Here is a 17,063-nt window from a genome sequence, read left to right on the forward strand (position 1 = left end):
TCCATTATATACTTTTTTATATTAACCCGTTAACGCCGTTACGGCGTTCCATGCCGTCCCGCATTTAGTGGGCTTTAAAGCCGTTGCGGCGGCATGGAACGCCGTAACGGCTTTGAGCCCTGGAGCGCCTGGGATACTCACCTACCCGGCGCTCCGTTTCGGGAGGACTGCCTGACAGCCCAGGCAGCCCCCCCATGGCAAATCAGGCCCCCGGGGGCCATGTGATCGCTCTCAAAGAGCGATCACATGGCCCCCTATAGCTGGCTGTGGATCTGCCAGCAGGGGGACTGTCTAAAATATTAGACAGTCTCCCTGCTGGTAGGTAGTGTAAAAAAAAAATATTAGACAGGTTATAAAATAAAATAAATATATTTATATATATATATAATATATGTATATATATTATATATATAATATATATATACATATTATATATATTTAACGTCATACATAGTGTATTTTAATACTAATATAAGTACATATATTAGTATTAAAATACACTTAGAATGACGTTACATATATATAATATGTATATATATATTATATATAATAGATCTACATATATATATTATATATATACGTATAATTACAATAATAAATAAATAAAATAATAAAATTAATAAATAAAATATTGAAACAAAATTTAATATAAATTATATATACATATGTAATTTCATTCTAACTGTATTTTGTTATAAATATATATATATTGGTAACAAAATACACTTAGAATGACATTCTATATATATCTATCTATATATAAAATGCAAATAACCGCAAATATATATATCTAGATAAATACATATACCGTATTTATTAGAGTATAACGCGCAAAATTTTGTACCGATTTTTAATCTAAAATTAGGGGTGCGCGTTATACTCGAATAAATATTAGCCCAGCAGAAGAGGGAGGGAGTGGGTGCTCCGATAATACCTCCCAGGACCGCCGGGCTCATTACAAGCCCGGCGGTCCTGGGGTGGCGGGCAGCAAGCGTTTACTCACCTCCCTGCAGCTCCTCCAGCTCCCCAGTGTAAATCTCACGAGACCCGCGGCCAGCTCTGACGGCCGCGGGTCTCGCAAGATTTACACTGGGGAGCTGGAGGAGCTGCAGGGAGATGAGTAAACGCTTGCTGCCCGGCGGTCCTGGGAGGTATTATCGGAGCACCCACTCCCTCTTCTGCTGGGCTAATATTTATTCGAGTATAACGAGCAACTCTAATTTTAGATGAAAAATCGGTACAAAATTTTATACCGATTTTTTATCGAAAATTAGGGGTGCGCGTTATACACGTGTGCGCGTTATACTCGAATAAATACGGTAATTACATAAAAGATTACATTAGTATACACATAGAATTTAAATACCTATAAATGCATATATATTAGAATTCTACGTGTATATTTAAGTAATCTTTTAACATAATTAGGTGATTTGATTAATTAACATTTGATTGACATACCTGACAACACAGGGAGAAAGTGCAGAGAATTTAATTCGCAAGCACTATATTTGACCCTGTAACTCTCTAAGACACCATAAAACCTGTACATGGGGGGTACTGTTTTACTCGGGAGACTTCGCTGAACTCAAATATTAGTGTTTCAAACTGGTAAATTGTATTACAATGATGATATTTTAAGTAAAAGTTAAGTTTTTTGATTTTTTTTACAAACGAACGGCACTTTTATGGACTATATTATTGTTGTAATATGTTTTACTGTTTTAAAACACTAATATTTGTGTTTAGTGAAGTCTCCCGAGAATAACAGTACCCCCCATGTACAGGTTTCATGGTGTTTTGGAAAGTTAGAGAGTCACATATAAGGCTTGCATTTCATTTTTTTGACCTTGAAATTTGCCAGATTGGTTATGTTGCCTTTGAGAGCGTATGGTAGCCCAGGAATGAGAATTACCCCCATGATGGCATAGCATTTGCAAAAGTATACAACCCAAGGCAAGTGGGGTATGTCCAGTCTTTCTTAGTAGCCACTTAGTCATAAACACTGGCCAAATATTTGTTTTTTGCTTTTTTAACACAAAAACAAATATGAACGCTAACTTTGGCCAGTGTTTGTGACTAAGTGGCTACTAAAAAAGACTAAACATACCCCACTTTCAATACCTTTGGTTGTCTACTTTTTCAAATGGTATGCCATTATGGGGGTAATTCTCATTCCTGGGCTACCATACCGTCTCAAAGGTAACATTACCAATCTGGCAAATTTCTATTTGAAAATGGAACGTTCTATATTTGACCCTGTAACTTTCCAAAACACCATAAAACCTGTTAATGGGGGGTACTGTTGTACTCGTGAGACATCGCTGATTACAAATATGTGCATTTTTGTGCAGTAAAATCTAACAGTATTATGACATTCACAGCTAAAATGTCAGACGGAAATACAAATTTTTAAAAAAATCTAATTTTCTCACATTTTTTTTTACATTTTATTCATAACGAATTATGTTCCATATATGAATAATTAATGATAAATTAAAGCCCTGTTTCTCCTGAACAAAATGATATATAATAAGTGTGGGTGAATATAATATGAAAGAGGGGAACTACGGGTGAACAAACATATAGCGCAAATTCCAGTTTTTGTTTACGTTTTGTTTTGATCAGAACGTGCACTATTGACTCCGTCCTCAAGGGGTTAAACTTAAAGATAATCTATATATGCTTCTAATTAAGCACACTTTTTCATATTTGTTAAACTGTGAAGTAAAGAAACAAAAACAATCAAATATCAGAATGTAATAATTTATCTATATCTCAACACATCTGTATTTAACCCCTTAAGGACCAAACTTCTGGAATAAAAGGGAATCATGACATGTCACACATGTCATGGGTCCTTAAGGGGTTAAACACACTAGTACTGCTTTGCAATATTTTGCCTTATCGTTGTTCTTATTGTTATTGTCTGTCTATCTCATTTACGCCAGATAAACAGGCTTATGTTTAAAATTCTAAATGAATAGAAACATGTCAATGGTGTTTCCACAAATGTGAAGATGGAAAGAAATTATTTCCTTGCAGACAATAGCATTGACAATAATTCTTAGTGACTGACTGTCAAAAGAAGACTTTACTGGTGGGTCTAGAGATGTCCACCTGACACGGAGAACCTCCACTGTGGATGGCTGGAGCTTTAACAAGGAATCAGTATGCAGGGTTCTTAGTTTATTTTTGTCAAATAAACCCTATGTATATTATGAAGATCCATACTATGCAGATAATAATGACGATAAAAGAGAGCCTAGAACATATTTAATCATTATTTATTAAGAGGAAACATAGATATTCTGTAACAAAGTACTACATTTTGATATACATATTTATAAATAAATATGTAATTGATTTCAAAGATGATTGTTAAAGTGAAACTGTCATGACAGGTTCACTTAAACAAAAATCATTGCAAAATGCAAATACATTATATATAACAGAGATGTGTGGTGTATTAAATGTAAAATTGTGTGATATTATACCAAGAGTGGAAGAGAGAAGCTGCCAGAAACTGAAGATAGCGTGTGATAGTCCCCCTCTTCACAAAACAGCAATTGGAAGCCTGGCAGCCTGCATAAAGGCACTGGACCACCAGCAAGTGTAATGTTCCCCATCCCTTGCCACAGGTAAGAGGCAGGGAGGAGAAAATAAAATAAAAATATTTTTTTTAAATTAAAAGTACAAAAAAAAGGCTTTTTACCCACGTAAGATGCTCCTATCCTACCCCACGTATTTACACACACACAAAGACGCAAACACTGCATCCACTACACACACTTCATACATTACAGAAACACGCACTATATCCACTACAAAACCACACACTCTACACTACGTCCTTGTGGGCAGACTCAAGGTGAGCCCTGTGGGGAAACTTGGGGGTAGGCTCTGGGGGCCCAGACCTTGACCTGTGTAATGGACCACAAGATTTCCCTTTCAAAATGGCAGCTCTGATTACCACTGCTTTAACTAGCCATGAACTGCAGTTTTGATTTTGTGGGTCTCGCCAGCATGGATGGTGCCAGTTTTAGTCTGACATTGTCTTTGAGAGCATATAGCTAGATACCAAAAAGATTGTGGAGAGACCAAACATAACAAAAGTTCACGTAGTGCAAATAGAAGAATTACTGCTATGCATTACTTGCAAGTTGGTTTCTGGCCACTGGTGCTAAGGGTATCTGCACTTTTTTTCTACAAATATATACAGCAAATATGCTAGCACAATATATAGATTAAATATTATGTATTTTAAAAAGAACAAAAGTTGGATCAGGCATGACAGGTATCCTTTAAGCATTTAGTGATTTCTTCAAATGATAATTTACTGTAAATGTATCTATTGTATTAAAGAAACACTATAGTGTTGGGTACACAAAACTGTATTTTACTACTACAGAGACCTCTGCCTCTGCCCACCACGCAAGGGTTAAAAACCTTTTTTTCACTTTCCTGATTCAAATTGCCAAGGTCCCAGGTGCTAGATCGATCTCCTCATGCGACGTCATTGCGAGGGGGAACCTAAAACACATTCACTGCTAGTACTGCAGGAACATTAGGCCTTCCCCCTAGGAAAGGATGTAATCAATGCTTTCCCATGGGGATTTGCAAGACCCTGCACATCCTCATGCAAAGTAAGTTAAACTTTGTGAAAATGCAGGAAGCGCCTCTAGTGGCTGTCTGGATTACAACCACTAGAGGCAGTATTAACCCTGCAAAATAAAAGGAACACTATAGGGTTATGAACACAAAGATGTATTCCTGACCCTATAGTGCTAAACCCACCATTTAGGTGGCTTTCCCCCCTCTTAGATCCCTTAAAAACAATAAAAACTCACCTTGTTAGAGTGCCGCGCGATTCCGCCAATGCAGGCCATGCCCCCTTGGTGACATCATCAGAATTGCTGATTTTTAGCCAATTGTGATGAATTGCACTTCGCCACTGGGTTTTGGAGAGGACTACTTGCTAGCCTTTTACCTTTTGACTATGGCCCCTGTGACTTATTTTGTTCTAAAGCATTCAGATACAGCCGAAGTGTCGAAGTCGTCGAAGTGGCCGCTATTCGACATTCGAACACATGGCGGCGGCCATTTTGTTTAGTCAAATGCGTTCAGCGGTGTTTGGTCATCGAGTTTATGGAACTCAAATTGGACACGCGACGGTACGAACACCGCTGAACTTTACCTTCTCTGGAATTTGACTCTTCGTCAGAAGTCAAATACGAACGACACTTTAAACTTAGTATTGAAAATAGACTGGCCGCACAGCCTAAATCTGTGGAACTATTTTGGGCATGAAAGCCATGCGGTCAAAAGAGACTTCCATAAAACTTTTGAACCCCTGCTCTGATTTGAGTGATTTTTGGATATGTTGTTCGCCCAGATCAGAGCTATCCATGGATGTATAATTTGTGGGGTTATGTTTGAGTTTTGGGGTGTTTCTGAACTTTGGGTAAAAATTTATATTTTCTGGCTGTGGATAATTAAGCTATTCCATTAGCTAGCTTAATTATATCACAGGCAGAGGGGAGGGCTTGCTGACTGTATGTGGGAGTGTTACTGTGATAATTATTGTTCCTATTGGTTTGTGTCCCTTTTGTTCCTGTGTTCCATCAGGTCCAGGGGCTGTGCCTCTGGCCTGAAAATGTGTATAAAAGAAATGCCTTTGTGTTCAATAAACCAGACCTTCTTACCCTCAACTCTTAGCCTTGTCTCATGTTGTAGAGAACAGCTATAACTGCTATATCACTGCTAGCTCTTGTAAGAGCTCTCTTCAGCTATACAGGTATACTCTCCTGGAGGAGAGGTCCTTCCCACACAGTCCTGGATCCAGAGGTTGGACCAAGGTGGGAAGGAGATGGCGGGACCACAACCAAGCTACGGTAGTTTGTGGAGTTTGCAGCGCTTATGGTGTCTGGTGCAGTGCTGTTCCTTGAGAAGCACTAGGAGCATCCGTCGGCCGAGGTACCCAGCCAGGGTACAGGCAGCTCTGTCACACCAATCCAATGCTTTCCCATAGGGAAAGCATCAGATTGGCTAAAATAATCAAGGGGCGGGGCCAAACACAATTTTGACCAATCAGCACCTCCTCAAAGAGATGCATTGAATCAATGCTTCTCTATGAGTAAATTTCAGTGTCCCCATGCAGAGCGTCTCTGAAAAGGCAGTGTTTGCTTGAAAATGCCTGCATATAATGATTATACTCACCAGAACAACTACATTAAGCTATAGTTGTTCTGGTGACTATAGTATCCCTTTAAGTCCCTGCCTATAGTGTCTCTTTAAATGGGAATTCTAGGTATCAAAATGCTATATTTAAGTGTTCTTGCATAGCAAGACCACTTAATGTTATCTCACATATATATTATTATTATTATTAAGTGTTCTTGCATAGCAAGACCACTTAATGTTATCTCACATATATATTATTATTATTATTCTTATTATTCTTATTATAGCCAAATTTGCCACCCTAACTCCTCCCACAGTTTTTACACTACATAGACAAAAATATACCAAAACGTGCAGATTGTTCCCGATCGGATTGCTATTACTTTGTGGAACGTTTCGCCGAATGGTTCACGGAATATCGTCGTTCTTGTGGCGAAATTTGTCCCATAGGAATGAATGGCAAAGCTAGAGTGGGAGCTGGCAAAAGCTGAAAAATCAGGACATGATTTCTAAACTGCCACCACTCCCTCATTTTCAGGCCCACCTACACAAATCTTATATCAAAACGTTCAGCTATCCCTGCTGCCACTAGAAATGTCCACGGCTAAGCCATAGTCCTTATAGTTTTCACAATATGACCATTTGTTTGCAACTCACGCCTTCCATTGACATTCATTGAAACTCCACTCTGCAAAGCTCACATTTGAAGGGCAATTTCTAAACTGCGACTGTGCCTTCATTGTTAATATCTCAGAGACATACTATACATCAAAATGTAGGTCTGGGTCTTGTGATTCTCACAATATAAAGCTCTTCACTGTAGGAATTATAGTTTTTATTTTTTTTTTTTTAAATCTTTATTTATAAGTTCATGCATGTCTATTTGATATAACATACTTATAGGGTATATGCTTGTATGGTTATACAGACAAAAATTACTTGCCAGTGGTACAAATATACAATGATCAATGAGGTATTCCATACCAGGTTACACAAGACTGATCTAGCCAATTCCATTATGAACAGTAATGGGGGTTCATCCTTCAATATACATTAGTTTACTGTCCTTGTCTTGTGAGGTAGGGACAATCGGTCTCTCTCGAGGATATGTCTTCGGCCTCTGTTCCAGCTCAGATGCTAGTTGCGATCCACGTGGAGACCTTTCCTTATCTTTGTGTATCAATATACTCTATACCTTTGCGGCCTGTGGCCTTGTATCTTTGTCTTATACACCCTATCATGACATGAACAATTTTATGATATGACCCGAGAGTGGGTTGGGGTGAAGAAGTAGAGAAGTGTGGGAGGAGAAGAGAAGGGAGGGGAGAGGGTGGGAGGGAGGGGAGAGGGTGGGAGGGAGGGGTAGTACAGGGTTGCGTTCATGCGGAATGGGCATCCATGAGGTCCATGAGATCCATGAGATCGGGGTGGCCGGCACCGGTGGCCATCTCCAAAACGTGTGTTCCTGAAAATTCGTCACTGTGTCTATGTCATTCTCAGCTATCAGTATAGTCCTCCCACGGTTCCCATGTTTTGATGAATTGAGGATATGTGTCCCTTATTTGTGCTGTCAATTTATCCATAAGGTGTGCCTCTTTGATGTTGTGTATGACTTTTCCTATTTGTGGCATGTCGGTTTGTAGCCAGGTATGCGCCAAGGCTCGCCTTGCGGCCAGGGATATTTTGTTGAACAATCTTTGTTCTTTGTTGGTCAGGCCGTCAACTGGTCTGGCTATCAGGAAGGACCATGGGTCCGGGGTCAGTGTTTTGTGTAGTACTTCTGTCATAAGGCGGGCTATTCCTTCCCAGTATGTCATTGCCTTGGGACACGTCCACCACATGTGTAGGTACGTACCCTTCTCCCCGCACCCCCTCCAGCATGTGTCAATGGGTGTTTTACCCATGCGGTACAGTTTAACCGGTGTGGTGTACCACCGCATAAGAGTTTTGTAGCATTGTTCTTGATGGAGTACACAGATGGATGTTTTTGCTGCTGCTTCCCAGATATCTTGCCACTCTCCCCCCTCTAGTGTTTGTTGTAGATCGGTTTCCCATTGTGTGACATAGGCGGGAGTGTATGTCTTGTCTGTTGGTGCGCTTAATTGGGTGTAGAGGAGGGTGATTAGGCCGGTACGTGGCCCTCCGGATATGCACAATTTTTCAAAGAATGTTGGTCTGATATGGGCGGCCTCCCTCACCTGTGTCTTACCCGCAAAGTCCCTGAGCTGAATATATCTGAAGTGGTCCTTTGTGGTTAATGGGGCCAAGGTGGCGAGGTTTTCGAAGGTTCTGAGAGTACCTGCCTGGTATAGCTGGTGATATCTTTGGATGCCCGTGTTCTCTATTCCCTGAAAATCTCTAGCTGTCAGGCCAGGAGGAAAGGCGTTATTGCGTAGGTACGGTGTTAGGGGTGAGATGGGGTGAGTTAAGGCGTGTTTGTGTGCCGTGGCGTCCCAGATCCTGATCGAGTTCAGGATTGCTGGGCAGGTCGTAGAGAGGACCGGTCTGTCCAGCTTGGGGACCCAGATCCAATATTGTGGTAGGTCCGTGTTCATGATCATCGTTTCTAGATCGACCCATCGGTGGGTGTCAGGTGGCGAATGCCACTCTATTATTTGCGCTAATTGTGCGGATAGGTAGTAGGCGTGGAGATGGGGTAGCCCGAGACCTCCCCTGCTTTTGGGTGTATACAGGGTTTGTCTCGCTATCCTGTGCCTCTTCCCTGCCCATATGAAGTCGTCTATTGCTGTTTGAATTGGTTTTAGGTCTCCTTTAGTGACCCGTACCGGTAGGGCTTGGAAGAGGAACAGGAGGCGCGGCAAGATATTCATCTTGACGCTGTGTAGTCTGCCTATCCATGAGATGGGTTTTTCATGCCATTTGGTAATGTCTTTGATCAGTGTGGTTATCAGTCTTTTATGGTTTTCCGCATACAGGTCCTTAGGGTCGGGGGGGAGTGCCACTCCTAGGTATTTAATTGGGCGGCTGCTAATGTTCAGTGGGTATGTGTTGGCCAGCCATGCGATGTCTGAGTCTGGGAGTCCGATGGGCATGCCCACCGATTTGTCAACATTTATCTTGTACCCTGAGACGCGGTTATATTCGTCGAGTAGATCAAGAAGGTTTGGCACTGAGTCTTTCGGGTTGGTGAGGGTCAGCATGATGTCATCGGCGTAGGCCGAAACTTTAAACTCCTCTGACGCTACCCTGACTCCTCGGATCCCCGGGTGTTCCCTAATGAGCCGCAAGAGCGGTTCCAATGCTAATATGAATAGGAGGGGGGACAGGGGGCATCCCTGTCGCGTGCCGTTTTTAAGGGCAAAGGGGCATTGTGTTGTTCCTGGTACTAGTGTTTGTGCTCTGGGGTTCGCATATAGGGCCTGGATCGCGTTGATAAATGTGTCTGGTAGGTGCATGTCGCGCAGTAATGTGAAGAGAAAGGGCCAGAGGACCCGATCAAACGCCTTCTCCGCATCCAGAGAGAGGATCAGAGAAGGCGTCTGTTTCTCGCCCGTCCTCCATATGAGGTCCACCGCTCTTCGTGTGTTCTCATATAACTGTCGCGTGGGGACGAAGCCCACTTGGTCGGGGTGTATACATGCTGTGAGGAGCGGGTTCAGCCGGTTGGCTAGTAGTTTTGCGTAAGCTTTGAGGTCAAAATTTATTAGGGATATGGGCCGGTAATTGGTTATGCTGGTGGTATCCTTATCAGGTTTGGGGATTAGGGTGATGTCTGCTGTCGAGAGGTCTTGGTGTGGCATGTCGCCTTGTGTCCAGCATTTGTACATGTTGGTTAGGTATGGCATTAATTCGTCCTTGAATGTCTTGTAGTATGTGCCGTCAAATCCATCAGGGCCTGGGGCTTTGTTCCCCTTAAGCCCTGCGACAGCCGCAACTACTTCGTCCATTTCTATTGCGTTTCCCAGGGGCTCTGTCAGGTCTGTGGCAAGTTTCGGGAGTCGGGCCCTGGCTAGGAATGCCTGAAGCTCCGACATGTACTCGGTATTGGACTCTGTCAGGGTGGGGGAGTGGTTGTATAGTTGTGCATAGAACTGCGTGAATTCATCGTTCACCTCACTGGGGTTGGTAAGGACCGTTCCTTGTGCGTTTTTGACGATGATTGTCGTGGTTTTATGTGCTCTAGGTCGTAGGGCTCTTGCGAGAAGGGTGTCCATTTTGTTGGACTTCTCGTAGAAGAGTCTTTTGGTGTGGCGCATGTCATTGCTGACCTCGTCCACCATCAGCTCTCTGATCATCCGTCTTAGTTCCTGTAAATCTCTATATGTTGTGGGTGTAGCGTTTTGTTTATGTTGCTGCTCTGTTCTGCGTAATTGCTTGAGTAGGTCCGTAAGCTTATCGTATTTCTGCTTCTTGTGTTGTGTAGCTAGCTTAATAAGAAGGCCTCTGATAACGGGCTTATGGGCCGCCCATAGGGTTGTGGGCGATATGTCCGGGGTGTCGTTGGTTTGGAAATATTGTGTTAGTTCGCGTCTAACACTCTCTTGGACCTGTAGGTTCTTAAGAAGGGAGGGGTTCATTCTCCACTTCCATGGTGTGCGTGCGCCCGCAGTTTTAAGGGTTATTTCAATATCTGCGTGGTCTGACCAGGAGATCAGGTTAATCGCAGAATTTTTGACCCACTGCATGCCCAATTTGTTGGTGAGAAATAGGTCGATGCGCGAGTAGGTGGCATGGGAGGCGGAGTAGAACGTGTAATCACGTGTACTCGGGTGGTGGATACGCCAGGGATCTAGTAGTCCCGTGTTGAGTATGAAGTTGTTTAGGAGTTTGTCCTGTCCCCCTCTGTATTGTGATCGTGGGAGGTGTTGCCCGCCTCCCCGGTCCATCGCTGGACAGGGTGTCGCATTAAGGTCCCCCCCTAGTATCACTATGCCCCTTGGGAGGGTGGAGATCCTTGTCTCGAGTTCTGCCCAGAACCCTGGTGTGGGAGTGTTCGGGGCATATACGTTAATTAAATGATATGTGTTGGAGTGAATTGTGCCTGACAGGACCACGTACCGGCCCTCTGTATCAGTTTGTATATTTGTGATCTGTATGGGGCATTTTTTATGGATGAGTATCTCTACTCCGTTTTTCTTCCATGGGGCTCGGGATGCAAATGCCCTTGTATATACGTGATCAGTTAAGGCTATGTGGGAGCCGTTAGGTATGTGGGTTTCTTGTACGAATGTGACGTCTGCCCTCTGTCGTCGCACTTCTCTAAGAAGTAGTCTTCGTTTATTGGGTATATTTAACCCATTCGCGTTCAGTGAGGTTATCTTTAGGTCCATGTCTGTGTGTGGGATATGGTGCGTCCGCTTACCTGACCTATGGCGAGGTGTCAGTCTATCTCGCGCTCAGGTCGAAACCGGTGCCGTCCACCCCAGCCGATGCGTCCCCAGGTGCCAATCTCTTCTAAGTCGCTTGTGTATGCGTGCGGAACGGGGGAAAGGGGAGGGTGGAGAGATTGAAGAGGGTAGGTAGAAAGAGGAGGTTGTAGTGAAAATACAACCTACGAAGAAGCAAATGAATAATTAATTAAAACAGTACAATATGCAGTGCGAACCAACAAAGTTCACAATGAGTGTAATATAGTGAAACAATAAATTAAATTTAATTTATCCGGGTCTTACCAGTCGCCAGGAGCTATAGGGGGTGGGCATCCACCGCGCTGAGGGTATCTCCTCTAACGGGGGGGAAACTCAGCCGATAAGCACCCTGCCGAGGCTCGGCCATAGAATAAACAACCTGTGTCTGCTGAGTATCTCGGGGGGGGGGGGGGGGGGGGGGGGATGGGTCGTCCACTCGTATATTCCTTGCCTGAGCAGGCCCTTTGCGCTCTGCGTTACTACGCCTTATTTCGGTTTTCTGGTCTGGGGGGGGGGGGGGGGGATACCTCAGTCGCAGCTTGGAGTAAACCGCTTATGTATTATGGTGGAGGGGTGGCGTCAGGGAGTGTGCTGCCTTGTGCGGGTTCAGAAGTCCCCCGGGTTCTGGCTATGTACACCACCCATGTTTTGTCTGCTAAGTTGCGGCTAACAGGGATCCTGATTTCTGCCCTCCGAGAGAGTGCGGTCATGCGGTATGGGGGTGGGGAAGAGGCACCCTGGTAATGTTTGGTAACGTCCATTCCTTTCTCTTATCCTTACATTCCGGTCTCCGATTTAGGCGGGAGCACCAGGTCACCTGACCCGAAATTCCCGCTCTTCGGACAGCGGTCTATTGTAGTTACTGGACACTGTCCTGCCTTCCCGCCCAATTCTTCCCTGTAAGCTTGCATTTCCCTCCATCCCATAAATGCAGTTTATTTTTATTACAGTTATTATTATTGTTTTTCAATTTTTTGTCTTTTTATGCTTTTTTTTCAATATTATCATTGGGGTTTTTTTTTTTTTTTCCCCCCTCCTGTTGCTTCTTACCCCCCTTTCTTGTCCCAGTTATGGCCTATCACAATGTGTGGTAACTTATTGCCTGGGGCCCCGTTGGTCGCCCCCTCCCACCCATGTTTCTTTAGTTAGTGGATCCCCCTTGTCACCCTCCCACACACCCCCTGCCTCAGCCTCAACCCCCGAGGCCAAAATGTGACCTCAAAACCCTTTTAACTTGCTCTAACCGTGAGCGATTAAATTGCATTTAATAAAATGGTTGCTATGATGCGTATGCAAGTCCAGAGTCAGTTAATACATTACTGGTTTGCTACAGTCCGATCACTCAGTCCACTTGGGAGTCGCGATCTTCCCAGCTAGCTGGCAATGGTGGCAGGTCCGTGGTGCCCGTCACTGGGAGTTGTAGATCCTCTGGGAGCAGTATATCCAGATCTTTTAGAAAGTCTCGGACATTTGTTGAAGGTAGCAGTATGGATGGTGAGGGCCCATGAAAGACGATGATCTTGAAGGGGTACCCCCAGGCGAATCTGATTCCCTTCTGGCGCAGCAGATCTGTGACTGGTTTCCATGCCCGCCTTCTGAGGAGGGTTGCAGGCGCGATGTCTTGGTACAGTTGCAGTTCGGCGTCTTCATGCTGGAACGGTTTTGTTCTGCTCTGTTTAAGTATGGCTTCCTTTGTCTGGAAATAGTGCCATCTGACAATGACGTCCCTTGGCGGACTGGACTTCGGGCCTTTGGCCCTGAGGGCTCTATGTGCTCTGTCAATCAGCCAGAGATAATCCGGTATGTTAGGCAGGTGCTGTTGGAAAGTTTGTAGTAGTACCTGTTCCAGGTCTTCGTCCCTCACAGCTTCTGGTAGGCCTCTAACACGTAAATTATTGCGTCTTGACCGGTTAGATATATCCTCCAGTTCGATCTCTAGGTCAGTAATTTTTTGTTTGAGGGTGTTGGTGGCCTTAGCGGTGTCGTTCTGCGCAGTGACCATCTGGGCTACTCTGCGCTCCGTTTCGGTTGTTCGGGCCCCAATGGCGGCAATCTCTGCCTTCACTTCCGCCGCTGTGCGGCTGATTTCAGCTGCGAGATATCCTTTTACCTCCGCCAGCGATTTAAGGATGGCGCGGGAAGAGGCCTCTGGGGCTGTTAGTGCGGCAGTGGAGGCTGCTTCAGGCTGGTGTGTTTCACTGGGGCCTGTGTCGGTGGCAGTGCCACGAGGCGATGGTCTCTGGGCCGTGAACATCTCCGCCACTGATGGCGCTTCCTTTTGGCCCTTTTTGGCAGGTTTGCGGCTGGACATCCGCGATCGGTGCGGGCTGGCAGTTTAGGGTTCGCTGGGCTGAGTCTGGGCGAGTTTGGATCAGGTTGGTGCTGATTATAGTGCTAGTTTACGAGCCTCTGGTGCGGAGCTCCGGCTTTAGGCGGCCATCTCTGTCGGCAGTCAGACCACGCCCCGGAATTATAGTTTTTAAAATACGACCGTTTGAAGATGGCAACCGCCAAAATACTCTGACCTGTGCAAGGCTGCAGCAGCAAGTGATGTCATAGACAAAGCCTTTTACACCTGCTAATTTTTTTATAACTGTATGTTTTAATGTAACTGTGAAGCACTTTGGGCAACAACATTGCAATTAAATGTGCTATATAAATAAATACTAACAGTTACTCCGCCCACTCTAGTTGTAGACTACTGATGGAGGCAAGAACACTTCACACAATTTCCCCAGAAATTGTAGCTTTTCTAGTTCTTATTATTCTTATTATAGCCAAATTTGCCACCCTAACTCCTCCCACAGTTTTTACACTACATAGACAAAAATATACCAAAACGTGCAGATTGTTCCCGATCGGATTGCTATTACTTTGTGGAACGTTTCGCCGAATGGTTCACGGAATATCGTCGTTCTTCTGGCGAAATTTGTCCCATAGGAATGAATGGCAAAGCTAGAGTGGGAGCTGGCAAAAGCTGAAAAATCAGGACATGATTTCTAAACTGCCACTACTCCCTCATTTTCAGGCCCACCTACACAAATCTTATATCAAAACGTTCAGCTATCCCTGCTGCCACTAAAAATGTCAACGGCTAAGCCATAGTCCTGATAGTTTTCACAATATGACCATTTGTTTGCAACTCACGCCTTCCATTGACATTCATTGAAACTCCACTCTGCAAAGCTCACATTTGAAGGGCAATTTCTAAACTGCGACTGTGCCTTCATTGTTAATATCTCAGAGACATACTATGCATCAAAATGTAGGTCTGGGTCTTGTGATTCTCACAATATAAAGCTCTTCACTGTAGGATTTATAGTTTTTAAAATACGACCGTTTGAAGATGGCAACCGCCAAAATACTCTGACCTGTGCAAGGCTGCAGCAGCAAGTGATGTCATAGACAAAGCCTTTTGTACACCTGCTAGAGTTTTTATAAATGTATGGTTTAATGTAACTGTGCAACAAAGATGCAATTAAATGTGCTATATAAATGATAACAGTTACTGCGCCCACTCCAGTTGTAGACTACTGGTGGAGGCAAGAACACTTCACACAATTTCCCCAGAAATTGTAGCTTTTATAGTTTTAGATAATGCAATTAAAATTTGCAACAAAAAATATGTTTTCTTTATTTACCATTAAAGTTTGTGATGCTTCTTATAATTCAGTGCAAAACAAAGTATCATGCAGTCCATTCCCAGACAAGGAAATGGCTACACCAGTCAGGAGACTCTGTGTGGTAGGTTGTGGATTAACCTTTTTCCAGAGGGTATTTATAGGATGCATAGTTCAGGCCCAGCCGCAGTTTCACACATCACATAGGATGAGTTGAATGCTAAATCACAGGGTTATTTACTAAAATTAATTTGAAAATTAAGGCAGCGGTAGCTAAACTAGATGCATAGCTGACTTAGAGAATGTTACCATTTCAGCTTTTCTGACATTGTATTTGAAACTAACTTTTAACCCCTTAACGACGAGGTCCGTCACTCAGGGGAATGCGTTAATGACGAGTGACGGACCTCGTCCGTCACCCGTTAAAATTAACCCCAGATCGCCGCAATCGCGGCGCTCGTGGGGTTAATGGTGCTCCGGTCTGCCTCTGCATTAGAGGCAGACCGGGAGCACCGGATCCGGCTGTCCGAGTATATGTGCCCGCTCTGACAGTATGTCAGAGAGGGCACATGTGCTCAGTATACTCACCTCCGCCTCCCTGCACTTCCGGGTTCAGTGTGAAGTGCAGGGAGATGGATCAGTGTTGATCCTGCCCCCTGGTGACAAAAAAAAGGTTTATTTAAAATTCCATCCCCCTTTACTCCCCCTTTACCCATTTTAATAAAAAATGACTACAGTGATCAATTGGCAGGGATTACATTTTACTATGATCTGATTTTTTTTTAACCCCTGAGGTTAATTCTTTTTTTTTTTTAACCCTCAGGGGTTAAATCTATTTTATTAATTAATTTAAATATTTTAAAATTATTAATTTAGCTTGCTGGGGAGGGTGGAAGTTAGTGGGGAATTGGGGGATTTAGTATTAGGCTAACTAGGGGTTAACGTTAAAAAAAGTTTAAAAATAAGCTTTAAAAAGTTAAAAAATTAAGTTAAAAAAGTTTTAATAACGTTTAAGTAAAAAAAAAAAAAAAAAAACCTTTACGCAGTCCAAATAAAAATTAACCCCTTCCCTGCCAGTCGATCACTGCCTACAGTGATCAAAATACAGATCACAGTATTATACTGTGATCTAATTTTTTTTTAACCCCTGACGATTAACTTTTATTTATTTTTTAACCCTCAGGGGTTAAATGTATTTAATTAACTAATTTAAATATTGTATAATTAAATATTTTGCTAGCTGGGGTGGGTGGGAGTTATGGGAAAATTGAGAATTTACTGTTAGTGCTGCTTACTGCTAGTTAGGGGTTAACATAAAAAAAAGCTTAGAAAAATGTTAAATCTGTAAAAAAAAGTTTTACGAAAGTTTAGGAAACTTTAAAAAAATTAATAAGCAAAACAAAAGTTTAAAAAATAGTTGTAAAAAAGTTTTAAAAAGTAAAAAAATACATTTAATAACGCTCATTACCACTACACCTGGTACAAGCTAACGGAAAAATGATCCCACGCTAAGGTTCAAAATATGCCTTTTGAAATACCCTTGGATGTCTTCTTTAAGAAATGGTATGGCTTTATGGGGTATTTTGATTATATAGCCTGGTAAAATACTCTAAAATGGGACATGGGCACAGCGTAAAAATTTAAAGTTTGAAAAAAATGGAATGGCTGTGTCCCAAATGTGCCCCTCCGATGTCCACATATACCTGGCAAAGGTACATACGGGGGTATTTTTGTACTCAGCAGACATAACTGAGCAACATATGAAGTATTATACAGTGGTAGTACACATATGGTTTGCAAAATATAGTGTGCAAACTCACTTTGTGTGTCAAAAAGGCAGAAAAAAACGCTTATTACCACTACACCTGGTACACGCTAGCGGAAAAATTAT

Source organism: Pelobates fuscus, chromosome 1 (genome assembly GCF_036172605.1).
Source record: "Pelobates fuscus isolate aPelFus1 chromosome 1, aPelFus1.pri, whole genome shotgun sequence".
In the NCBI taxonomy this organism is placed as follows: domain Eukaryota; kingdom Metazoa; phylum Chordata; class Amphibia; order Anura; family Pelobatidae; genus Pelobates; species Pelobates fuscus.